Raw genomic sequence first — 27,595 nt, forward strand, 5'->3', positions numbered from 1 at the left:
TATCAATCCATAACCAATTGAAAAATATAGTAGTCCTTCATAATAGATCATTTGAGGAGCATTAATCATGTATTTATTCACCTCCCAAGGCTCTACAAACTCCAGGTTATAAAACTTTAAGAGGAAAATCAGACATTGGCAAACATGATGAAATACATTTGTTTCTTTTTAGTTGAAATACGGTGTTTTCTCAACATTTGTGTATTTAACATTTTATGTTTCAGCTATTCATAAGCAACCCAGAAAGTCCATGGCATGCAGTACTTTGTCATTTTGCTGAGGTAACCATTGATTTTTGCTTAGGTGTGCCCAAATACGCCACTAGCTGATACATAAACTTTTTGTGGCCACCTAACATTCATCACAAGGTGACTCTGTTACATTTCACTACTTGTCACCTACACAATTTAAACTAAAAATTTTATATTACCATTATATTAAAGAGTATTGGAATGTATCAGAAGGTTCTTTCAAATGCCTCTAAAAGTAAACATGAATTAAACAATTGTTGCAGTTAACATTAAATAAACAGTCATGATGGAAGGAGAAAGACATTTAAATAATGTCAGATTTATGACATAGCAAGCAAAACAGGCAAAAACAATCACTCCAGAAAATGAGAAGACAAGTCATAGACTGAAAGAAAATATTTGCAAAAGACATGTCTGATACAGGACTGTTATCCACAGTATGTAACGAACTCTTAAATCTCACCAATAAGCAATGAACAATTCAATTATGAAATGGGAAGAAGCTGTGAACAGATACTTCAAAAAAAGATTCACAAGTGGCCCAAATATGCATATTAAAAGATGCTCAACCTCATATGCCATTAGGAAATTGTAAATTAAAACTGAGATATCACTGCATACTTACTAGAATGGTGAAAATCCAGAACGCTGAAAACACTGAATGCTGATGAGGTTGTGGAGTAACAGAAAGTATCATCTGGTGCCAGTGGGAATGCAAAATGGCACAGCCATTTGGGAATATCGTTGGCAGTTTCTTACAAAACTAAGCATACTCTTGCCATATAATCCAACGATTGTGCTCTTTGGCATTTACCCAAATCAGTTGAAAACATGTCTACACAAAAAGCTATACACCGATATGTATAACAATTGTATTCTTCATTGCCAAAACTCAGAAGAACCAAGGCTCTCTTCCTCAGGGGCTATGGTTTAAATTTGTCCTTCAAAGTTCATGTGTTGAAAACTTAATCCCAAATGTAACAATATTGGGGGTTGGAGCCTAATAAGAGGCAATTATGACTCTTTTATGATGTTGTAATCACGGAGTGGGCTAGTTATCATGAGAGTGGGCTTGTTATAAAAGCGAGTTTGGGCCCTTCTTGTTCCTGTTCTCATGCTCTCTTGCCCTTCTGCCTTCTGTCCTGGGATGACACAGCAAGAAGGCTGTCACCACCTGTGGTCCATCTACCTCGGACTTTCCAGCCTCCAGAACTACAATATGTCTCTTTTCTTTATAAATTGGCCAGTCTGCAGTTTTCCATTATGACAACACAAAACAGACTACAACTGTAGATGAATAAATATATTTATTCATGTAAATATGAATAAATATTTATTTATCCAATGTCCTGGATGTCCATCAGTAAGTACTATGAAAGAAATGAGTTATCAAGCCATGAAAAGACATGGAGTAACCTCGAATGCATATTACTGAGTGAACAAAATCTAATCTGAAAAAGATACATACTGTACGATTCCAACTATATGACATTCTGGAAAAAACAAAACTGTGGAGACAGGAAAAAGACCAGTGGTTGCTAAAGGTTAGGAGGAGGAAGTATAAATCAACAGGGCACAGAGGATTTTTAGAGCAGGAAAACTCTTCTGTTTGGGACTTCAATGGTGGATACATGTTATTATGCACTTGCCAAAACCTATAGCATGTACAATACCAAGAGGGAACTCTTACATATAACACAGGCTTTGAGTGATAATGATGTGACAGTGTACAGTCACAGAATAAAACAAATGCACCACTCTGTTTCAGGGTGTTGATATTCCGTGAGGCTGTGTATGAGGTGGTGGTGAAGGATAGAGGGTATATGAGGACTCTCTGTACTACCTGCTCAATTTTCCTGTGAATCTAAAACAGCTATAAAAATAAAGCCCACTTAAAAGATAAGGACAGACATGGAGAATTTATTCAAATTAATTTACAAACGTATTAAGAAATAATTCCATAGTTTAGTAATTAACAAAGAAATCTTTAAATGGAAACTCCTTGATTTACAGTGTGGCATAGGAACAAATGCATTATTCTTTTTTAAAATAAAAAAGTATACGTTATGTAACCAGTTAATTGGTAACACACTCTCTAGAAATGGGCCTGACAAATTCAACATGGAGGTTCTATCAAGTAATGTGTTCCGTTGGCAAAATTATATATTTATTTGCCAAGATTAACAACTATATTACAATGCCAAAAGTTTTGTTTCAATTAAAATAGTTGAACATTATTAATTCCATGAGTTGTCCAGAAGACAGACAAGGAAAAATGATATTTAACTGCCAGGGTTGTCTTTACTGAAAGGAAGATCCCTCTCAAAGATAATTCTCAAATTTTAGTGGCTGACACTTGCTAAAATTGGCACAAAGATTTTGATATAAATATTTTTACCCTTTCTGGCTTATTTTCTCATCCTGATTTGTCTTTTTTCTTAGTGGCTTATCATGTAGTATTTGGAAGAGTTCAGTAGGTGCTATTTATTCTTTATCTGTTTCTTTCCTATTGTTGATTCTTATATACCACATATAAATTCAAATAGCTCATTCTCATAAAATAATTTTCTGATGTAAACATTCAGGTAGAGAATAAATTAGTAGATAGGAATTTGGTAATCATTTTCCTAAAACAAACAAGTTCATTCTTCCATTTTATTACCTCTTATATCCAAATTTAAAGAAAATTTGCTGAACAAGACATTTAGAATTATTCGATTAATAAAATCATTATAATAGGTCATCTCTCTAATGACCAGTGATGATGAACATTTTTTCATGTTTGTTGGCCTCCTGTATGTCTTCTTTTGTAAAGTGTCTGTTCATAACCTTCACCCACTTTTGAATGGGCTTGTTTGTTTTTTTCTTGTAGATCTGTTTTAGTTCTTTGTAAATTCTGGATATCAGCGCCTTGTCAGATGGGTAGACTGCAAAAATTTTTTCCCATTCTGTTGGTTGCCAATTCACTCTACTAACTGTTTCTTTTACCGTGCAGAAGCTGTGGAGTTTGATTAGGTCCCATTTGTCTATTTTGGCTTTTGTTGCCAATGCTTTTGGCATTTTGGTCATGAAGTCCTTGCCTACGCCTATGTCCTGAATGGTTTTGCCTAGATTTTCTTCTAGGGTTTTTATGGTGTTAGATCTGATGTTTAAGTCTTTAATCCATGCTCATCATCACTGGTCATTAAAGAAATGCAAATCAAAACCACATTGAGATACCAGCTCACACCAGTTAGAATGGTGATCATTAAAAAGTCTGGAGACAACAGATGCTGGAGAGGATGTGGAGAAATAGGAACACTTTTACACTGTTGGTGGGAGTGCAAATTAGTTCAACCATTGTGGAAGACAGTGTGGTGATTCCTCAATGACCTAAAAATAGAAATCCCATTTGACCCAGCAATCCCATTACTGGATATATATCCAAAGGATTATAAATCATTCTACTATAAGGACACATGCACACGAATGTTCATTGCAGCACTGTTTACAATAGCAAAGACTTGGAACCAACCCAAATGCCCATTGATGATAGACTGGATAGGGAAAATGTGGTACATATACACCATGGAATATTATGCAGCCATCAAAAACGGTGAGTTCGTGTCCTTTGTAGGGACATGGATGAACCTGGAAACCATCATTCTCAGCAAACTGACACAAGAGCAGAAAATCAAACACCGCATGTTCTCACTCATAGGCGGGTGTTGATCAATGAGAACACATGGCCACAGGGAGGGGAGCACTACACACTGGGGTCCGTTGGGGGCAAATGGGGGAGGGATGGGGGTGGAGAGGTGAGAAGAGATAGCATGGGGAGAAATGACAGATACAGGTGAGGAGAAGGAAGGCAGCAAACCACATTGCCATGTGTGTACCTATGCAACAATCTTGCATGTTCTTCACATGTACCCCAAAATCTAAAATGCAATTAAAAAAAGAAAAAAAAATTAGTTTGTCATTAGTTCACTTTAGAAAAGGCCAGTGTATGGAGAAAAGACAGGGAACTTAGTATGTGATAAAAGTAACATCTTAAACTTGAAAGTTCTTAAAGTTAAATAATTTATATTTATAGTTTTAATAACTTGGACCATTATTTGGAAAAATTAAGTGAATTTTTACCTCATGCTGTCAAAAAAAAGTGAAATAAGTATTTGTATGTGTGATTGGATGAATGATGTCTCTAAATATACCCAGGTTCTAGTCTTAGGAATGTGAGAATGTCACTGTATACTGCAAAAGGGTCTTCACAGGTGATTAAGAGCTTGAGATGTGGAGATTCTCCTGGAATACCTAGGGATGTCCTGTATGTAATCACATGTGTTCTTATAAGAGGGAAGCAGAGGGAGATCTGACTACAGAAGAGACGGAGATGTGACAACGAGAGGAAGAGATTGGACTGTTGTGAGGAAAGGATCACAGGCTAAGGAAGCACGCAGCCTCCAGGAGCTGGAAAAGCATGGAAACAGCTTCTCCCCGGGACCTCTAGAAGGAACCAGACCTCCCCACCTGCCCACACCTTCAGCCCAGTGAAACTGATTTCATGCCTCCTGCCTCCAGAACTGTATTGTTTTAAACCACCCAGTTTGTGGCAATTTGTTTCAGCAGCCATAGGAAACTAAAACCATATGCAAAAAGAAAGATATTTATTTTTTTTCTGTGTGTGTGTGTACGTGTACATACACACATGCACAAACATACACACACACACACACATGCACACCAAATATATATGGTATGCACATTGAAGTAGTTGAGAGACATAACTGATGTCTACGCTCTACTTCAAAATGCGTAAAAATGATTGATGTGATGGATAAAGGGATGGAAAGATGGACAGATACAGTTTAAAAGTCAGTATAGTATAATGTTACTGTAGAATCTCGATGGTAGGGATATAGATTTATACTGGAAAATTTCTTCATGTTTTCTATGTTTGAAACATTTGCTAATAAAATATTGGAGAAGAATCAGATGAAACCAAAGGTTATCATGAGATAGGAAGCAATATTTTATCTCATGACAAGGGAAAAATCTGAAAATAAAAGGATTATTGGATCTGCATGAGTCAAAGTGAAAAGCTTTTGAAAAATTTTAAAAATTAACAAAGTTAAGAGAAAAATAAGGACTGAGAAACATTTGCAACATGTGTGTGAAAAGATGTGTATCCATAATATGATAAAGAAAGATGGTCATTGGAGGTGTTTAAAGATCTGATAGGCCAGTGCAGTGGCTCACATCTAAAATCCCAGCACTTTGGAAGGCTGAGATGGATGGATGATTTGGGGTCAGGAGTTCCAGACCAGACTGGCCAAGATGGTGAAAATCCATCTCTACTAAAAATACAAAAATTAGCCGGGCAGTGGCGGTGCACACTTGTAATCCCAGCTACTCAGAAGGCTGAGGCAGGTAAATCACTTGAGTCTCAGAAGCAGAGGTTGTGGTGAGCCGAGGTGGTGCCACTGCAGCATCCAGTCTGGGTGACAGAATGAGACCCTGTCTCAAAGAAAAAAAAAAATCTGATAATGCTGAATATATAAAACTATTATGGTTAGGATTCAGGTGAATACTCTGTAGCAGTAGTCAAATTTTGTAATCAACTATTTTTCTATCTCAACTACATTATTATTTTTATTATTATTTGTTGAAAATTATAAACAAAGGGCATGGAAAAAGAAACTCAATCAGAAGTTGGGAGAAAGTTGTCCCTATTGGTAAGATGATGCTCGTCAGTAACATAGATGATACCCTGGACTTCACCAGCAGAGCATGCACATTTAGTGCTAACTCAGAGCCAGTGGTATATCTAAAATGACCTAGCTGCAACTTTTTCTTGACCTCTCCCCTAAGGCATAAAACTATTTCTTAAGAAACTAGCACACCACTGATTAACTTAAACATTTAAAACCAGCTAGAAAATATAAAATGTCATTGAATTGTTATTTACTATAATATTGACCATTTAACTATTGTAAAGAAATGGCTTACCACGAGAAAAAGAATGAATGCATTTATTATGGTGTAACCAATCAGTGAAAGAGTATGCAGCCAATGCAAATTGTTTTCAGAGAATTTTTGGTTGATCGGAAGGAATTTTCATAAAGAATGTTACACAGCAGTATATGAAGTTGTTTACATGGTATGATCCCAATATTTTTACAAAATATTTTAAGTGAAAATAAATAGGAAACATAAGGGCTAGAAGAAAGGACATCAAATTGCAAGTAGTTGTTTTTCTAGATTGTGGGAAATAGCCTTTGTTATCATCTTTCTGTTTATGAATGGCATTTTTTTTGTAATAAACACAAATAACATAATGAAACAACACTATATCATAAAGGTATATTATGTATGGATGTATATAGATACAGCTTTAAGTAAAATCACAAATGCAGTGGACAGTGTAATCAGATAAAATTGTGTCAGCAGTGGCTCTGATTGTAGCAAACTGAAGGAAGGTGGTCACGACTGAATACCACGGTGCCTGCTTCTCCACTGCTCAACCCTGGTTATACATTGGAATCGGAACATTTTTTAACATATGAATACCTGAGCTGTGCCCTTAGACATTCTGAGATTTTTTTGAGTGGGGATGAGGCAATTGTATTTTATTAGATTTCCCCCAACTGACCCTAATGGGCAGGAAGATTCAGATGTTACACAGTTAAGCAATGGTTCTTAAACTTTTATTATGTAGAAGAATCACTTGGTGCTTGTTAAAAAATACAAATTCTTGGCCCTTCACTTCCACAAATTCTGATTTTTTCTGTTTAAGGTAAAGCCCTAGCAGAAATATGTATTTTTAAACACCCAACTCTTCTGATACAGATGTTCCATAAGAAACACCTTACATAAACTTGAGCAATTATGTTTTAACACATATAGGAAAGTTAAGAGAAAGTACCAGCTGAGGGCAATTTTTACCATTATTCGAAATTCACACAGCCAGGAGCACATACGTGTGTGTGTGTATGTGTGTGTGTGTGTGTGTGTGTGTGTGTGTGTGTGTGTTGTATATATTTTACTTCCAAATTAATCTAATTAATCTAATTCTCAGTTGCCATTTGTAGTTTACCTTTTAAATGCAAATGTGTCACCTATGGGTAAAAATAGGTAACTGCAAGGTGATTTCAGTTTTCGCATTAAATTATTTAATTTGTACATATTTCATCTCTGAAAAGGTATTGCCCAGTCACTAGAGAGGTAAGACCGAGTCATGATTAAAAGCAAGAGTTCTGAGGTTCCACTGACCTTTGAACCTTTGCTTTGTCACTAACTAGCTGTATGCTTCTCAGAGCCACCATTCCTTTATCTGCAAGCAAGGTTATCAGTAGTGCTTACGACACAGAGTTAAATAACAGAACACAGGAGAGCACTCGGCACAGCATCTAGCATACACTACAAGCTCAGTAAGAGGTTGTGTTTTCTTGCACCAGAATCCACTCGCTAAATATGATTCATACTGAATTTGAGTAATATGATTCCAGTAGCAAATATTATTCTTGATCATCGTGAGAATGCTACTAGCATTGAAAATCTGAAATTAAAATGTTATCTGCAGTCACACTTATGTAAACTACTTAGCTTGCTGTGATTTCTCACTCTAAGAAGTTCACTGAAAACTAAGAATCCAGGAGGGAACAAGATGGCCGACTAGAAACAGCTGCAGTCAGAGTCTCCCACTGAGAACAAAAATGGCGAGTGAATTCTGCACCAGCAACTGAGGTATTCAGGTTCTCTCACTGGGACTGATTAGGCAGTTGGTGCAACCTGCGGAAAGAGAGGAAAAGTGGGGTGGAGCAATGGCCCACCTGTTAGCAGCATGTGGCAAGAGGAGCTCCCACCCCCAGCCAAGGGAGGTGGTGAGAGATTGTGCTACCTTGCCCAGGAAACCACGCTCTTCCCACAGATCTGTGCACCCTGTTTATCGGGAGGTCTCCCTTGTGAGCCCATGCCACCAGGGCCTTGGATCCCAAGCACAGAGCTGTGTAGATTCAGATTCTTAGCAGCCACTCAGCTGGAGACTGCCTAAGACTACCAAGTTTGGAGGTGGGTGGGAGGCGGGGAGGTGGGGGCAGGTGCTACCACTACAGCTTCAGTCTGCTGTTTCTTGGACCCAGGAGGAATTCCCCAGAGTGCAGCACAGAGGCTGTGGCAGATCATGGCCAGACTGCCTCTTTAGGCTGGACCCTGACCCATACTTCTCACTGGGTGGGGCCTCTCTGCAGGAATTTTAGCAATTCCAGCCAGGGATTTATGGACAGAACTCTGATCTCACTGGGATGGAGCCCCTGGGGGGAGGGACGGCCATGGTCTCCACAGATTGGAGACTTAGTCTTTCTCCCCGCTGGCTTTGAGGAATCTGGGCAGTCTGGACTAGTGGGGTTCCCCCCAGCATAGTGCGCTCCCTCCACCAAGGGGCAGTCAGAGTGCTTTGTTAAACGGTCCTGATCCCTGTGCCTTCTGATTAGGTACATGGCAGTGAGGATTTCAAGCCAGTGGATCTCAGCTTGCTGGGCTTTGTGGGGGTAGGATCCACTGAGCTAGACTACTGGCTCCCTGGCTTCAGGCCCCTTTCCAGGGGAGTGAACGATTATGTCTCCCTAGCTCCAGGAACCACTGGGGTATGAAAACAAACAAACAAACAAACAAACAAACTCCTGCAGCTAGCTCAGTGTCTACCAAAATGTCCCCCCAGTGTTGTGCTTGAAACCCATATCCCTGGTGGTGTAGGCACCCAAGGGAATCTCCTGGGCTGCAGGTTGCAAAGACCATGAGAAAAGCATAGGATCTGGGCTGGTATGCACTGTTTCTTATGGCAGAGTTCCTCATGGTTTCCCTTGGCTAGGGGAGGGAGTTCCCCGACCGCTTGCCCTTTCTGGGTGAGGCGACACCTCACCCTGCTTCAGCTCACCCTCCATGGGCTGCACCCAGTGTCTAACCAGCCCTATTAAGATGAGCCAGGTACCACAGTTGAAAATGCAGAAATCACCCACCTCCTGCGTTGATCTCACTGGGAGCTACAGACTGGAAATGTTCCTATTTGGCCATCTTGCCAGCCACCAAGATGCAACAGATCTAAGAGATCATTTGGGTTCACAGCCGATATATGCATGGTTGGTGTTAATCCTTATTTAGAACTTGGCAAAATCCAGAGACAGAGTTTGCTTCAAACATTCCTTCAATGTTATCTTTAGAAAATCAAGTTTCTCTACATTAACCACACAAAAGAACATCTTTAATGTTTTGGCCAAATGAATGTTTTGTTTGTTAAACCTTGTTTATTTAACTTGTTTCTTCTTTCTATTCTTTTCAGAATATTTACTTCCTTAATTGTCCTTTCTGTGTCTGCTCATTATCTATCTTGATTATTTGCCAGGTTGCTTTTTAAAGCCAACTAGAATCTGTTTTCAATTTTTGTTTTTTGTTTTAAGATGGTCACAGTATTTCCAGAATTTGGCCTGAAGTTTTCAATTAGATTGCAATGACTCTAATTTGAAAATATTGTTGTTCTTACGGGCTGTATACTTAACAAGAAAAGAAAAACAATTCTCTCTTTACTTTGATAGTCTTCCGCTGAATAACAAAAATCTGACCCAAAAATGCCAAAGTAATATGAATTCATTGAAACTGGTAAGAAGTAAGACACAGTGAAAAGTAAGTGGCACTGAGAATCTTGAGAATAAATTCACTTAGCATGTTGGTTTAAGAAACCTAATAGGATCAAAGCAAACTCAAACTGTGAGTTGAGATATTTTAAAATAACATTTGCTCTACCATTAGAGTTTGATTAGTATTATTATTATTTTATTTTATTTTTTTTTTTATTTTTTTATTTTTTTGAGACGGAGTTTCGCTCTTGTTACCCAGGCTGGAGTGCAATGGCGCGATCTCGGCTCACCACAACCTCCGCCTCCTGGGTTCAAGCAATTTTCCTGCCTCAGCCTCCTGAGTAGCTGGGATTACAGGCACGCGCCAACATGCCCAGCTAATTTTTTGTATTTTTATTAGAGACGGGGTTTCACCATGTTGACCAGGATGGTCTCGATCTCTTGACCTCGTGATCCACCCGCCTCGGCCTCCCAAAGTGCTGGGATTACAGGCTTGAGCCACCGCGCCTGGCAGAGTTTGATTATTACAAAAAAATTATTCACTTTGACCTTTGTAGTGTTTCATTCTAAGTAACTCCAATTTCACATCTGTCTAATTTTCCATTTCTACTTGATCATTTAACAAAGTTGCAAGGAAAAATTGATGTTCTGTGGGGCAAATCTTAATAGGGAAATCAGAAACATGGGCTTCCAGTTTGACCACTTTATTTCTAATACTGAAACTCCCTTGGTTTATTCACCTCCGTTTCCACATCTTATCTTTTGAACAATAAGCGGGTACTGGAATGCATTTTGTTAGGTAAGATTTCAGCAAACAATATTCAAACATCATCACTATGATCAAATATTCTTCAAAGAAACCCTGGCATACTTAGTGAATACTTCAAGTTCTATTAGTTTCCTGGTTGAAAACTAATGCTCCATAAGAACATTTGCTAACATACTTAGAATACCACCGGTAGTTAGGAAGAAAATAAAGCTATAAGATAGAAATTACAATCATGAAAACAGTAGCAGCAAGGAAATTGCTAAGGCATATGTTGTGGGTGTACAAAATACCAGTAACTATGAAGAGACACCACATTCCACTCATTCCCTGTTATTGATATTTTCCCGACATGATTTCCTAGTACAGATGCTACCAATCCCTCTAACTCTTCATATGGAGAATATAAAAATAAAATATCAATTATTTTGCTCTCTCCCATATATTTTTATATATAGTAAATATGTAAAATATTTATGAAAAATCTGTAATAAATACAATAGCAGCAACCATTAATGCTTATACATAAAGCATTCTGCTCAATGCTTCATGTATCTTTTCTCCATTTAATTCTCATAACAACATTAAGAGATAAGCATTATGTTTTTTCTGCATATACAGATGAAAAGGTTCAGTTGGTTTAAGTGACCTGCCTGAGGTCACACTGTCAATAAACAGCTATTGATTGGCTCTTTTTCCTAACTCTGGTCACTTCTAACTTACTACCCCTGAAGTGCATTTCTCACCTTAGCAGCGAAAATGGAGCCCACTTTCCTTTATGCTTATTTCAGGCTATCAAAGAATGGCCAAACTAGCATCCCGGGAGAAGACAGGAATAATTAATAGTAGAATCAGCAGTCGAATTTAAGCTAGTAAAGTCATAGGCCAACTACAAATATTATTTGTACACAGGCAATTAGAAATATAATTATGAATTTGGACAAAGACTTATCTCTTAGAGTCCGTACAGACTTGATCTCACCATCCAAAATATACCAAACCTTATAGTAATAGAATCATTAGCCAACATAAAATAAGGCAAAGTCTGTAACTATGGAAACTGGCATGCTTTGTGGTAAGCAGCCAAAATGATTTATTAATTGAAAGCAAATGAGCATAGACATCATTTTTGTCATGCAGATATACATGGTCACAACTACCCTGCCTCTTGCCTACACAAATATTTTGTCATTGCCACTTCTTCTAAGACCATTGAGCATTTTGCTAGCAAATGTTGCTTCCTTCTCAGAGTAAGTTCCCTGATCCCACATCAGGACAGCATTCTGTAAAATGTGGACCTGAAGATAATGGTCCTGGTGTATCATATTCTAAAGATGATTCCGAGTGGTAAAAATGATTCCTCCTCAAATATAGCCAAGAGTTCACCACCACAGATTTAATGGTATACTTTTTCCCATCTTTCCTATCTTCTACTAACTACAACCCTTCCATAGCCCTTTTTGCTGAACACAGTAGAGTAAATCTAAAAATATGTAAATTTCTCCAAAGCTCATAGGCTTACTTATACTGTGGTAACAATTTGGACTCACAACTCTGAATCTCTATGAAAAGAGTAAACTAGATGTATATCAAAATGAAAAATGCAAACTGAGATAACCTGTATTAACATGATTCAGTTCTTCCATGAAAACTTTACCCAGGAAAGATAAAGACTGTAAACACTGAATATTGTTTGCTTCAAAGTATCCATGGAAATCAATTTATCTGAGATAGTAGTTTGACTGCTTGGACAAAGAGCTCATTACCTGTCAAATAATAGTTTATTAATTCTTCCCATAATACTCACCTTACTTTGTCCACCAATATTAAACCACCTTTTCACAAATTTTACCCAGTCTCTATCCTCCTTCCACCATGAAATACCTTAGACCCCAACATGTGAACATGCCTTCCCCCTTGGGAGGTACAGCTGATACCCTGGCAAGCTGGTGTTCTGCCTCCCTGCAATGAGTTCTAATAAATATATTTGGCTTTACTTTATTCAATGGCTGTTTTGTGATACTTGAGGTAGTTCAACAGAAGAGAATGTCAATATGACACAAAGATCTGGAATCTTTCAAGTCTAATCATCCAGAATTCAAGCTGTTTTTAGTTTAACCCATTTTAAAAGCATCTTTGTTTTTCAAGACTTAAGAAAACAAAATTACATAGGTCCACCACAACCAATGAATATGGAAATTTCGTAGAGAGATTTTCAAGATTATTTAACATAGTTTCACAGATTGTGAGTGTAGGTTAAAAAACACTTTACAGTGGTTGACTTTTTAAAGGAGTGTCAGCAGTTTTTTAAAGTGCATAAGAGTGCAGAAGATAGAATTTCCATTTTTCTTCAGTTTGTGTGTGCATTTCTCAAAAATTAAATCCAGACTTGTTTCCTAAGGCAACACTTTGGAAAAGTTTTATTTTTTTAAAATAGGCCAATGACTAGCTATTTGTCCACTTAAACAAGTATTTTAGAGAAAGTAATTGCCTTTATCCCATAATTTTAGAAATTATTTCATAACTAAGAAAAGAGGAAAACAGTGAATTTAAATTCATAAAAGTAGAAAGCTGAAATAATTAAGCTATGGGACTCTAAATGAATGTTTGTGAAAAGCCTCAATTTTTATTATCTCTATTTTCATGAAGCATTGGCAGCATTATCATTTAAGAAGAAACTTTTGATTCAGCTGTAAATAAGAATATTTGTGTTAATAATTGTTTGAACACATGACATAAATAGCCTTTTACTGCAAATATGCTAAAATCTATGCTAACTATATGTATTATCTATGTTAACTAATGCTGTATTGCTAAATCACTTGATTAAACACCTGCTAATATCAGTTCCTTTATCACTCTTACTAGGAAGTTTCCTGCTGGGGATCTAACCTGGGTCCACAGACAAGTAATTTAGCCTTTTGCAAAAGTAGGAAGAGCTGTGGTCATGAAAATATTTCTACTTTCCCTGGATAAGAAACTATAAAAACCTACCTCATTGGATCAGACAGGAAAGAAAAAAAAGCCTGAAGAAAAAAAAATGCACAAATTAAGATGTTGATAACTTAATCTATCATGTAGCCTTCCTGTAGAACAGTAGTAGGTAATGGAACTTTTCAGCTATTCACTTTTTAAGAGACGAGAAAACGTGCCGACTAATTAAAATTAAGAAAAGATAGGTGTAAGGCAATCAGCCTCACAGTAACTGGTTTTTGTGCTACTAGAACACATGCTTTATCATCAGAACCTATGAAACTATCACATGAAGAATATCGAGATGCCAATTAGAAAGACTAGCCAATGAAATGTTCAGCAGACACAGGAGATAATTAGTTACCCTGTTGTGGAGGTTACTAAAAATAGTGATTTCAGTTTTTCTATTTCTTTTCTATTATATAGGCATGTGGAGATAAATAAGAATGCAGATAATTCAAAGTTAAAGAAAATCTAATTCAATTTGGTTTTATGAAATCTGGAAGGAGTTCTATTTTGATACAGAATTTTGGATATAATGGCTAAGGTTGTCACACAGGATGGCATCATGAAGGAATGATGACACACAGCGACTAGAGGGACTGTTTCTGATACAGATGGTAAGCCTGGTGAGGCAAGGCTGTGTGTCTTGGTTACCTTCACATACTTGGGGCTCAACTCAGCATCTGCCACATATGAGCTGCTCATTTTTTAATCTATGAGGGAATGATCTTGAGGTAGTTAAAGGACCTAGCTCTTACAGATATCAACACTACACAATTGTTTTACTTAATATCTCAACTTAGAGATGTAACTGGGAAATTATACAGCAGATCTCTTATTTATTTCATAGCAAAGCTATAATGGCTAAGGAATCAGGTGGCCCAAGTTCAAATTCTTTCAAAAGTGCTCCCTTGCTGTGTGGGTAGGTTCTTTGGTCTTCCTTGGAGTGGCTCTCCTTCCTATGAAATGGGTGTGATAGGAGTGTCTGCTCCTGAGATTGTTGTGGAGATTAAACGAGATCATCCACATGGCGGTTAGTGTGCTTGCCTGTCCACAGAAAGCATTCAATAAATATCAGTGATCATTATTACTCATATCCTTAAATAAAATCATAATGAAATGGGAGAGTTCCCTTATCCCTCTTACTGGATGTGCAGCAGGGGTATGGCTCACTCCTTCATTGACCCTGCTGCTCAAACCCCAAGGGGAAGCATGCAGACAGGCAAGTGCAGAAGCCGTGTGGAGTGTTTTTTGGGCTCTGGCCCCACAGTAGTGTCTAGGGGTGAATGTCTGCAATTCTCAAAACCCAAGATGGAACTGCTTCAGCTTTGCCATTTTCAGATGGCTTGTGTTAATCAGCTCAATGAGATCCTCTTCCTTATTGCAAAAGCTGAGGGCCAGTTTGACAGCTTTCTGTATCTCAAGTTCTTGCTCAGTGTACCAGAAAAATCAGATCACATGTAGGCTTGGAGGATGAGTGCAAGGTTTTACTGAGTGGTGGAGGTGGCTCTCAGTGAAATGGATGGGGAGCCAGAAGTGGGGATGGAGTGGGAAGGTGGTCTTCCCCTGGAGATGAACCACCCAGTAGCCGAGCTCTCCTCTGTCTGCCCTAGCCAAACTCTCCTCGGTGTCCAGGTCATTCCACCGCCACTGGTCTGCCGGTGTCTGCTGGTGTTTGTGGGTGTGTTCCTCTGCTCCTCTCAACATTCAGCCACTTGTGTCTGTGCCCGCTAAGGTCTCAGGCTTATAGGCACAGGACAGGGGGGCATGGTGGACCAGAGTGGTGTTGAAAAATGCAACATTTGGGTGCAAAAACAGGATTGCCTGTTCTTACTTAGGTCTGTGGGCACAGATCCTAGGGTGGAGCCCTCACCAGGAACCCTGCCCTTCTCCATCCAGCACTTCCCTACCCCACTGCTGTATCAATAAGACCTTTCAATAGCTAACTGCTCTAATTTCTTGTGGCTGCTGTAATTTATTATCGTAGACCCAAGAATTCAATGTAGGAAGAAAATAGTGTTTCCAGCTGGTTCTGTCTATTGGTAAAGCAAAAACATTCTTTGAAAATTCTCAGGAGACTTTCTTTTTTGTTCTATTGGTCAGAAGTGTTAGCTAGATGCAAAAGTAACGGCAGTTTTTGCCATTAAAAGTAATTTCACCATTACTTTTAATAGCAAGAAACTTAATTACTTTTGCACCAACCTAATATGTTTTCCACCACTAGATGCAAAGGAAGCTTGAAAAGCAATATGCAGCTTTCCCAGCATGGAGAGCAGAAGGCATTCAGATAGGAGACCAGGAATAACTGTTAACGTAAGCCAACTGACAGTCTACAGATACCGGGTCTGTAAGAATGTTGAATGGATGGTGATTTGGGCAGAGTACGAAAGAGAAACAGAGAGGTGGAACTCTTATTGGGCACCTACTCTGTGTGAGGCAGTGAGCCTGCTAGTTCTATACATCATCTCATTTCATCTTCCCAGTAGCCCTCTGAAGTTAGTATCATCAGCATTTCCATTTTTGCAGAGAAGAAAACTGTGGATCAGAAAATTTTGAAATCACATTCTGGTACAAAGGGCTACTGAATGATGAAGACAGGAATAAAAGTTAAATGTGTCAAAATCCAGACACCATGCTCTTTCTAGTAACCAAAAATGATTATTACTAGACCTAGGAGATCATTCATAGTTGACTTATTTCCCTAGCAGCCACTCTTCTTAGGAAGATATTTTATTCTAACAGTGTTCACTAAAACTCAGACGACTTTACCAAAATCATATATCACTCCATGGCTGTGGCTATGGGAGTAGCTGAAATGCCTTGGTTCCATCACAAACGTCATGAGATGCAGGGCCTGGTTAACAAAATACAATATACAGTTAAAACGGGAATGCGTGCTGGGCGCAGTGGCTCATGCCTGTAATCCCAGCACTTTGGGAGGCCAAGGTGAGCAGATCATGAGGTCAGGAGTTCGAGACCAGCCTGGTCAATATGGTGAAACCCCATCTCTACTAAAAATGCAAAAATTAGCTGGGTGTGGTGGTGTGCACCTGTAGTCCCAGCTACTGGGGAGGCTAAGGCAGAAGAATTGCTTGATCCCAGGAGGCGGAGGTTGCAGTGAGCTGAGATCCCACCATTGCACTCCAGCCTGGGTGACAAGAGCGAAACTCCATCTCAAAAACAAACAAACAACAACAACAACGGGAATGTGGCACAATAAGCCTTGCCCCTGCCACAGTGAGTGGGATTCCTGGACTTCGTATGGCAAATGTTATCCTCTTCACTAAGAATCATCGGCTAAATTGCATTTGTTGGCGATAAGCACAAGCAGGAATGCAGCTCAATTATTTTCAGCTGACGTCAGAAATTAAATCAGCTTTATGTCTTCAGATCTGCCCTCGCAGACATGAGTTTCCAGATATATTGCTGAGAGGTTTTTTTTTGTTGGCTTTTTTTTTTTTTTTACAGAGAAGAAATTCCATTGGTGGAGGTTGGCTTATCACTGAAGGAAGGCAAATCTTTTATCAAAAGTTTCCACAAACAAAGGAAAATTTAGCTGAGAAGAAACAATGTAATTCAAAAGTCTGCCCCAGAACTAAAATAATTTTTTATAATCTGAATTGTATCTTCTTCAACCTCATCTCCTTTCCCTTGAACTAATCTAATGCTTTATATTCCTGCTGGATTTCTATAATTTAAACTCACCAGTTTACTTGTGTTTTATGAAAGCAAAGGAGAGAAAATTCAAAATTCAGTCTTCTCAACAAAACATATTGTGCAAGACAAAACATATTTGAGATTCAGGTTTTGCTCTGATAAAATGTAATGGTTATAGTAACACAAATTAGCCAATATCAAGAAGATCTCAAATTCTTAAAAAGAATCCATCACCTGCAGTGAAAGAATGTTCTGCACAGTAAAAATACAAAATAGGATTTTATAATTTGTATATGCTTAGGATAATAGGAATTACTGAATTTATTAATCCATGAAAGTAAGCACTGGTCCGTTTGCCTGCAGCTCTGAAGTAAGCCTGATGGAGGGGGAATGAGGATACCAACCGCTGAGAGAGATTCAACGTCATTTTCTTCAAAATGAAGAAAAAAGAGATCTTGAGGTATTAAAACTGTTTTAAAAAAATAAAAAGGAAGAGAACTATTTTCAGCCTGTTTAGAACAGAGATTGGATTTGAACCAGGTTTGTGCATCACTCAAATCCAATGAACTTGGCTCACAACACCGCCATGCTGACATTTGACTACTTGGTTTGATTTCCAGCCAGCAAGAGTAGCCCCAGAGACAGGTATCAAACTCCAGCAGAGCCACCCCCATAGACCTCATGTGTGGCAGTCACTGCCAGAATGAGAAAGTTCAGCGTGTGCTCTGGCCTTACAAGATCTGTTTAGGCTCTGGCTCCCCTCAAGGCTGCCTGGCAAGCAGAGCACAGCCTGAAACTGCAGGAGAGCCGTTCCCTTAGCCAGTGAACTTGGAGTCATGAGAGACATGAGATGAGGAAAAACCCAGCAAATAAGTGTTTTCACCTCTCTTCTTCCTCTATAGACAATTCTGATACACAGTGGTTCTGTACAACCTTCCTAAAGACGTTCTGCAAGATAAGCAACCAGCCATGTGTATGGAAAGCTATGGCCGGTTCGGTCATGTATCCACTTGTCTTTTACTCTAGGTTTCCTGAGACTGCACCCCTATCCTACGAAAGCACTAGATTGTAAGTTCTTGCCATGCTTCATTTCCTGAGGAATCCATGTTGATACAAAGAAATAATAATCATACTTGCTCCCAGTAATTGTTTATAAGGTAGGGGAGTTGGGGCAGGGCTTTAATGGTAGCCATTCATGAGGTCTAAACAGCATGGGAATGAGTCTGGGAGAACTCATGGATGCTAAGGAGGTCTAAGTCTGAGCCAGTGTGAAGTAAATAGGCTAACCCCAATCCTATGAAAACGCAGGTGGAAATGAGAATCACGCTTTCCCATGCCCTGTTAAGATAGATCAGAGAAAGGGCAGGTGTGCTCCTGGGAGGTTGTGCTACATTTAAGCTCTCAAGTAACTCTGAATAGGTGCATTTTATTAGAAATAAGAACAGATCACACTTTCACAACAAATCAGGGGAAGGAAGGAAGAAGACAGGACAAATGTGAAGAAGAATTTCCTTACTCATCTTGAGGTCTGGGCACTCTAACATGAATTCTGACAGGGGTTGGAAGGAGCAGAGTTCAGGCTTCAGTAGACATAAATATTTTGGAGAATCTGCCTGAGAAATAAAGGAAACTTCCACAAAATTGCAGCATCCCTTATTTCAGCCACCCTTTCTAGTTCTGACTCTGTACAAATTAAAAGTGCATTAAAAAGCTTATGTCAGTGGTCATCAAAATTATAAATTCAATGTTAAGTGTGCTACCTAAGAGTTACGTCGTTAGGCATGCCATTTAGACATTTTGAGTCTCAATGTCTCAGTGGACTAAAATAACAGATTGTTAGCAGAATGTGAGGAGCTAACGTGAGAAACCTTTTTAAATGGCTGCCTCAGTTAGAATGTTTCTGGCCACAGCCAGGCACTGTGGCTCACACCTGTAATCCCAGCTCTTTGGGAGGTCAAGGCGGGTGGATCACAAGGCCAGGAATTCAAGACCAGCCTGACCAACACGATGAAACCCCATCTCTACTAAAAATACAAAAATTAGCCAGGCGTGGTGGTGTGCTCCTATAATCCCAGCTACTCAGGAGGCTGAGGCAGGAGGTTCGCTTGAACCTGGGAGACAGAGGTTGCAGTAAGTCAAGATCATACCACTGCACTCCAGCCTCTGTGGGACAGAGCGAGACTCCACCTCAAAAAAAAAAAAAAAAAAAAAACGTTTCTGGCTATAAGGTACAAAGCATCCAAAACATGAAGGCATTTATTATCTCTCATAACGAGAAGTCCAGAAGTAATTTCCAGCATTGGTGAATTCTGTAGCTAAACATTATCATCAGTATACCTTAGCTTTTCACAGTTATTTTGGATTCCTCTTGAGTTTGCCACAGCTAGAAACACCATATCCTCACACAATTGTATTAAAAAGTAGTTTGGGGAGGGGCTTCTTCTATGTTTTCCTCTTTACAGCAGAGGAAGAAACACCGCCCAAAGGCCCAGCAAATCTCCCCTCAAATCTCATTGGTCAGAACTGGCTTACCTGTCCCACTCCAAACCAATCATAGGTGAGGGGCTAGGATTACTCAAATTGGTTTAAAGCACTTGTCCCTTGGTCTAAGGGAGGACTCCTCTCTCTCCCTACAGTCCCTCGTCACCAAACACAGTCAGGCTTCTACTGGCACTGAAGTGGGGAATGCTGTTGACAAGAAAGCCAAAAGGACTGCCAAAATTGAAAAGTGTTAAACAGATAGCATTTTTTAACACACTGTATGAAAAGATTTAGAGGGTTTAAAAAAATGAATAAGAGCAATTTTTTGTCCTTAAGAATCTTAAAATCCAACCCAAAGAAACCACAAGGCAAACAAGCTTCAATGAAAGAAGGAAGATTTGTTCTGAGAATATGTTCCTTGTGAGTTTGACTGCCTGCAATTTCCAAAACCATGATCCGGATAATAGGTGTGTAATGTGATTGCCATCCAACCAATCAGTTCTGTAAAAATGTAAAAAGGGAGATTTTCTTCCTCCTCATCCGGGGATGTTGTCTGCAGACACTCAAAATGGTCCAGCGTTTGACATACCGACCCAGGCTTTCCTACAGCGTAGCCTCTCACAAAACTAGGCTATCCGGAACCCTTGCTAACAGAATTGTTTACCTTTATACCAAGAAGGTTGGGAAAGCACCAAAATCAGCACATGGCGTGTGCCCAGGAAGACTTCAAGGGGTTCGTGCTGTTAAGTCCTAAAGTTCTCATGAGGTTGTCCAAAACAGAGAAACATGTCAGCAGGGCCTATGGTGGTTCCATGTGTGCTAAATGTGTTTGTGAGAGGATCAAGCCTGCTTTCCTTATCGAGGAGCAGAAAATCCTTGTGAAAGTGTTGAAGGTGCAAGCACAGAGTCAGAAAGCTAAATAAAAAATAAAACTTTTTTGAGTAATAAAAATAAAATATATATATATATATATATATATATATATATATATATATATATATATAAGCAAACAAGTGGTATGTCCTCCCTACTAGAAATAAGTTCCAGCTTATAAAATTATATTCCTGATTGGTAAAGATTTAAGAAAAAGTTGGTTTCTGCTCTTCCTCTGTAATCGGGTTTTGATTTGCATGAAAATTTGTATTGTGCAGCTCTCAGAATTTACAGCCCTTCTAACGTGTTAGAGGGGATACATGAAGGGAGGGGTTAATTTTATCTTTCATTTGACATATCTGAAACTATTGACAGATATGGTACAGGATTTCAAAGAATTAAAGACAGAGATAGCTGTTTAGGAATTTATAAACAAGCTGTTTAACTGTGCAATAAAGAATAGATAAAATTTCCTTGGGGATACCCCTCTCTTCTTTCTGTTTTTTTCTTCACTTTCCTCTGTGTTTTAAGACTTTGTCTTGCTATGAGTTTTTAATGAAACCCATATGTTTATCATATTTTATGGCAGACTCAGTTGTTTGCTTCTCAAAGTTATGTTATTTTTTCCCCAGACAGATTCAACTGGCAGCCTTTGCAGATTCCTTTGCACACAAATGACACCACGACACCAAAGCTCTAGGAGCAAGCAGCAAATTCTACACCTTGGTAATTCTGCCAACAATATACAGCATTGCCAGCTCATTTTTCTTTTCCTTAAGGAACAAAAGCAGAAAAGATAGAATGAAAGGCTCTCTAAAAGCCTTGACAAGAAAACATACTCACATATCATAAGAGAGAAACAGGCTTTAGAGCTTCCCATGACTTTTAATGCTTGGTTGACTCTACGACAGCCCCTCAGACTTATCACTTGCCACGACGTCAGAAGATCTTGAATGCTGAGAACAGATGTAATTAGCATGACTAATTCTCATAGTCCCAAAGCTTCAGACATCAGCAACAGAGAGGAGCCAAGCAGACACAGGATTAATAATAAATAATGAGAAACAGGTTGCAAAATATGCTTTACAATTATAAGTGTAATTTTTGTTGCATCCATAAAACTTCTGTTAAATGAAGTTATGCTGTTTCATTAAATTATCTACATGTTATTTAAGAGGAAAAAAAAAGAAAATAACTTTAGTCTAATTTCAAATGTCTCCTTCAAGCAGACACAGTCATGCTCAAGGCTCTCTGTTGTGTAAAGATTTCCCAGTTCCTGCTGTCTCGTCAAACTACGAGAAGGCACCATTTCTCCCCCTCCTCTTTAGAAGAACCAAACTCTTCCAAACAGAAGACTCAATCTTCCCTTCCCTTGATGCCAGATTTTTAAAAAGAGATTTCAGACTTTTTTTTTACAGTCTCTCCTTTTTATTTTATTTTATTTTATTTCTTTTAGCTTTTCTCCTCTGTGGTGGGCCATTTTTGGTTGCTAAAACAATTCTACTCCGAATGTTTCTCATGATAATCTGCTTTCTATCTCATTAAGTTTCTTCAAGTCCAGTGACTTCTTTTCTAATCATCTTCTCAAACTTTTTGAAATATTTCACATTCTTGTTCCAGATATCCTAAGACACCACAGCCACCTGAGAATTCTGCTAAACTTAACCATCTCATTGGCTTCTCCTAAACGCAAACGTTGTCTAGAAGTTTCTTAGGACTTTGACCTTTATCTCTCTGTGACTCTCTTATCTACCCCTATGGCCACAAATATCCACCATGCGTTTATGTCTCTCTTAAATTTTACTTCTTATCTAAACAGGAGACCCAATTGTCAACTGCTAAGTTGTGTAGATGCACAGTATTACCTGAAAACACTCCCTCTGGTCCAAGCCCAGTTGATCTCCTGATGTACTTTAGTTAGCTTTCCCCTAAACCACATTAAAACACTGGAGTTATCTTTGGCTATTCCTTCTTTTGAATGCCTGACATCCAGTTAGTCGCTCACTTCTTTGCCCTCTGTGTCGACAGCTCGTTTCCTCATCTAAGCCCCAGTTTTCCCATTACTTCTCTTCTGGACCTTCCCTTGCCTCGTTCCTGTTTTCTAACAAGCAGCCCTCTCTTTCGCGTTCTTCCACTTGTCCTCTCCCTGTCGGAGTTACGTTTCTAATGAACAATTTTGACCAAATCAGCCCTTACTCACAGCCTTCTATCTCTACAGAATGAAGACATGTCTACAACATTATCCCTCTAGTTGACAGTGCTGTGTAGCACACTGTAAAATTTGTTTAAAAAGTAAAACTCACGTTAAGTGTTCTTGCTACGATTTTAAAAAATGATTAGTAAGTATCTCTATCTTAGCATTTAAAGGAGCTCATAACTAGGTCCTTAGCAGGCTATATAACTTTAAAAACATTTAGTATAGAATTGTTTTAGCAATGAAAAACGGCTTACCACAGAGGAGAAAAACCAAAAGAAATGAAATAAAATAAAACAAAATAAAAAAGGATGGTTGTTTTCACTTGGCCTTTTTTTCCAGTTTGATGACGAAACTTACTTTTTAAACAATGATTGTATTGCCATCTGCTGGAATGATCGAGAACTGCATTTTGAAGCCATTATGATCATCATCATTAAATACTTTAAGTTCTGGTGCACATGTGAAGAACGTGCAGGTTTGTTACACAGGTGTACACGTGCCGTGGTGGTTTGCTGCATCCATCACTCTGTCTACTACATTAGGTATTTCTCCTAATGCTATTCCTCCCCTAGCACCCTACCCTCTTCTATCCCTCCCCTAGCCCCTCCAAACCCCGACAGGCCCCAGTGTGTGATGTAATTTTTTTTTAAGTGTGAAGGATTTTCCTTCAATTTTCAAAAACTCTCTCTAAACATGGCGTTTAATGTTGAATCTAATGAGAGATGTTAGAGTTTCATGTAAGAATGATCTTTGATTTTAAAGCACACAAAATTGCAATTAACAAATTGATATAGCCGTTGCTTATAGGAGACTACGGTTGCTTCATCCCTTATTACTAAAGTCATCTATTTCATTGAGCCTAAGAATAAAAGCATTGGTGTGAGGGGTAAATAAAGTGTGTTATCTAATGTCAGGTGGCTTTCAGTAATATCACATTTTTAACGCTAATTAACAATTCAAATTCTTCCTGTCTCATGAAACTCAGAACTAGAATTACTTTTCCCAATAAGGTCTTCCCAAGCCAAGCCTCACCGTCCCTGAATTTATGAACTTATTTACATATACCTTTCACCTGAGATGAGTCATAGTGCATTGTATTGACATGTAACGTTTTCTGTGTTTGCCTCTCAATATATAGCAGTGATTAAGAATCTGGTCTCTAAAGTCAAACTGTCTCTTTCAAAATATAAATTTTCCACTTACTAGCTGTTAATTTAAATTTCTGTAATCAGTTTCCTTATCTGTCAAAGAGAGATAACACTATTTCCTTCACAGAGTTGTAGGTAAGATTAAATTAACAAAAACTGTAAACTCACTCAAAGCCGTACCTGCGAGGTAGTAAGCATGTAACAATTACTAGTGATATTGATCTGAGCAGACTGTTAAAATTGTGTAACTCATACAACAAGTAGCAGTGAGTCCCAGATAGGCTTACAACAGTATTTTATTAAAGACTTTTTATTAACTATTTTTAAATTAATTAAATTTATGTTTAGTTTACATGCAGTAAAATTTATCATTTTAAAGGTACAATTTTATAAGTTTGACAACTGTAAACCATTGGTTAACCATAATCACAATCAGAATAAAGAACATTTCTATCACCCTAATATGTTCTGTGCCCATTTTTCCCACTCCCAGACCCTGGGAACCTCTAACTCCTAAAGACCACTGATGAACTTTTAGTCACTACAGGTTTTCTTTATAGAATTTTATATCAATGAAACCATACCATTATGTAGTCTTCTGTGTCTGGATTCTGTTACTTAGCATAATAATTTTGAGATCCATCTGTGTTGTTCTGTACAGCAGCAGTTCACTTGTTTTTATCGTGTATTAGTAATTCATGGATACGCACTTGCTTCTAGGTTTTGGCTACTGGGAATAAAGCTGCTGTAAAGATGCATACAAGGCTTTGTGCAGACACATGTTTTCATTTCCCTTGGATAGATACCTAAAAAAAAGGTTGCTAGGCTAAACAGCCAGAGAGTTGCTAAGTTGGATAGTTAAGTGGATGTTTCTCATTACAAATTCCCAAGCTGATTGTATTATTTTGTATTCCCGCCAACAAAGACGAGCTCCAATGGCCCCACCCTCTTGCAAATACTTGATCTATTCGACTCTGTTCATTTTAATCACTCTAATTACTAATAATGTTGAAGAGTTTTTCACTTGCATGTTTGCTATTCTTATATTTTCCCTGCCATTCAAACAGCTTTTGCCTATTTGTGATTCTCTTCTTACTACTGAATGGCTGAGTGCAAATCCTTTACCAGACATGCGTTTTGCAAAAGTTTTCTTCCAGTCAGTGGCTTTCCCTTTTATTTTCTTATTGTTTCTTTAAGAGCAAATTTTTAATTTTGATGAAGTCAAATTGATCATTTTTTTTCCTTTGTGTCCTGTCTCGGAAATATGTAATCTAAGGTCACAAATATTCTTGTCTATCTTTTCTGATAGGATATTTTTAGCTTTAGATTTTATGTTTAGGACTACGATTTTTCTTTAGTTAATTTAGATGTATGGTGTGAAATAAGGCGTGAGATTCAAAAATTTCAGACAAAAATATCCAACTGATGCAGCACTTTTTGCTGAAAAAACTCTTTTCCCCATGGTATTATTTTGACACTTATGTCAAAATTAATTGAACATATGTGTAAAGTTGCAATTCTGAAATCTATTTTTGTGTCATCGCTCTCTAAGTCTTTTCTTAAACAGTCTAAATTACTATAGATTTATAGTCCTAGAATTAAGCACTACACGTCCTACAATTGTGTTTTTGTCTTTTTCTTTTTTTCAAGATTTTGTGTTCATGTAAATTTGAGAGTTATCCTATCAATTTCTATAAAATATGCTGCTGGAAATTTGATTGAGATTGCATTAAATCTATATATCAATTTTAGGAAAACGTAAAGCTCAACGGCATTCCATGTTTTTATTCATTAAATGATATTTCTACACATTTATTTAGGTTTTCTTTAGGTTCTCTCAGCAATGTTTTGTAGTTTTTGTTGTCTGTGTCTGATATTTTTTTATTAAGTTTATTCCATAATATCTCTTGTTCTTTGATGCTATAATGAATGGTATTTCTATCTTCAATTGTTTGTTGCAAATATGTAAAACTGCAATTAATTTTTATATATCAGCTTTGTAACTTGCAACATTGCTGAATGTGCCTATTAGTTGTACATTAGCTTCTGTAGATTCCTTAGCATTTTCTATGTACCCAATCATGTTGTCTGCAATTTTCTTTCCTTCCAATATCTATGTCTGTCATTTCTTTTTCTTGCTTTGTGTACGGCTAGCTACCCCAATATGACATTTAATGGATAAAATGAAAAGGCCATTCTTATCTTTTTCCCAACCTGAGGTAGAAAATATTAAACCATTAAATACTGAGTATATTAACTATATGATTTTTGTAGATAGCCTTTTAATAATTTGATGACATTCTATTCTATTCCTAGTTTGTTGAGAGTTTTTATTATAAGGTAAGTTGAATTTTGCCAAATGCTTTTTCTATATCAATTGTATTGTTTTGTACTTTGTTTAAGTCAATCTAGGGAGTTACACTGATTTATTTTCAAATGTTAAGCCAACATGTATTATTGTCATGAGTGTTACTTTTTATTATTCACTGGATTCAATTAGCTAAAATTTTCTTAAGCAATTTTGACTATCTCTTTATGAAGGATATTACTCTGGAGTTTTCTTTCCTAGAAATGTGTTAACTGATGAAATGAGTTGTGAAATATTTCCTCTTCTGAACTTTCTAAAAGTGTTTATGTAGAATTTTATAATGTTCTTCCATAAATATTTGGTAGAATTCATGAGTGAAGCTATCTGGGAGTTTCCTATGTAAGAAGATAAATTATAAATTGAATTTCTCTAAATAAGTTATCTGTTTCTTCTTGAATGTGCTTTGGTAGTTGCTGCTCTTAAAAAAAAAAAAATGGTTCATTTTACCTAAGTTGTTGAATTAATTTGCATAAAGTCTTTTAAGACTTTTTTTAATCCACTTAATGTCTGTATAACATTATATATGTTTATTTTTTCATTACTAATATTATTTAATCTTTTCTTTTTTAATTGACCAATTTAGCTAGAAATTTCTACATTTTACTGACTTTTCAAAGAATCAGTTTTTTAGTTTATTACTTTTCTCTATTATTTGCTTATTTTCTATTTCACTGATTTTCCCTTCATTACTGAATGATATTTTCACTGAACATAAAATTCTAGTGTGACAGGTATTTTCTTTTAGCACCTTTAAGATGTGCTAATTACTCTGGCTTCTGTAGGTTCTGGTGAAAAATCCACGATTATTTGAATCATTGTTTTTCTGTGGGTAACGTATCGTGTTTTTTCCTGGTTGCTTTCAACAGTTTGTCCGTCTTTAATTTTCAGCAATTTAATTATTATGACTCTGGGACTAGATTTCTTCAGACTTATTTTGTTTGCAGTTCACTCAGCTTCTTAAATCTTTAGGTTTATGTCTTTCATCATATTTGAGAACTTTTCAGCCATTATTTTTTCAAATATTTTTCAGCACCATATTCTTTCTCCTCCTCTTCTGTTACTCCAATACATGTATATTATAGCTTTTGTGTACTGGCATAGATCCTGAAAACTTCGTTCTTTTTTGCCTCAAACATTTTACTTTCTGTTGTTCAGACTGAATAATTTCCATTGTTCTATATTCAGATTTGCTCTTTCTTCTATAATCTTTATTCTACTTTTGAGTCTGCTCAATGAACTGTTGGGTTTTCTTTTAAATTTTAGATAC

The 27,595-nt window shown here is 37.5% G+C and overlaps 1 pseudogene; it reads left to right on the plus strand.

The window, feature by feature from the left end:
* The first annotated feature begins 20,310 nt into the window (after nt 1-20,310).
* Nucleotides 20,311-20,665, plus strand: LOC120364589 (large ribosomal subunit protein eL34 pseudogene; annotated as a pseudogene).
* Nucleotides 20,666-27,595: the final 6,930 nt, after the last annotated feature.

Source organism: Saimiri boliviensis, chromosome 1, assembly GCF_048565385.1.
Source record: "Saimiri boliviensis isolate mSaiBol1 chromosome 1, mSaiBol1.pri, whole genome shotgun sequence".
In the NCBI taxonomy this organism is placed as follows: domain Eukaryota; kingdom Metazoa; phylum Chordata; class Mammalia; order Primates; family Cebidae; genus Saimiri; species Saimiri boliviensis.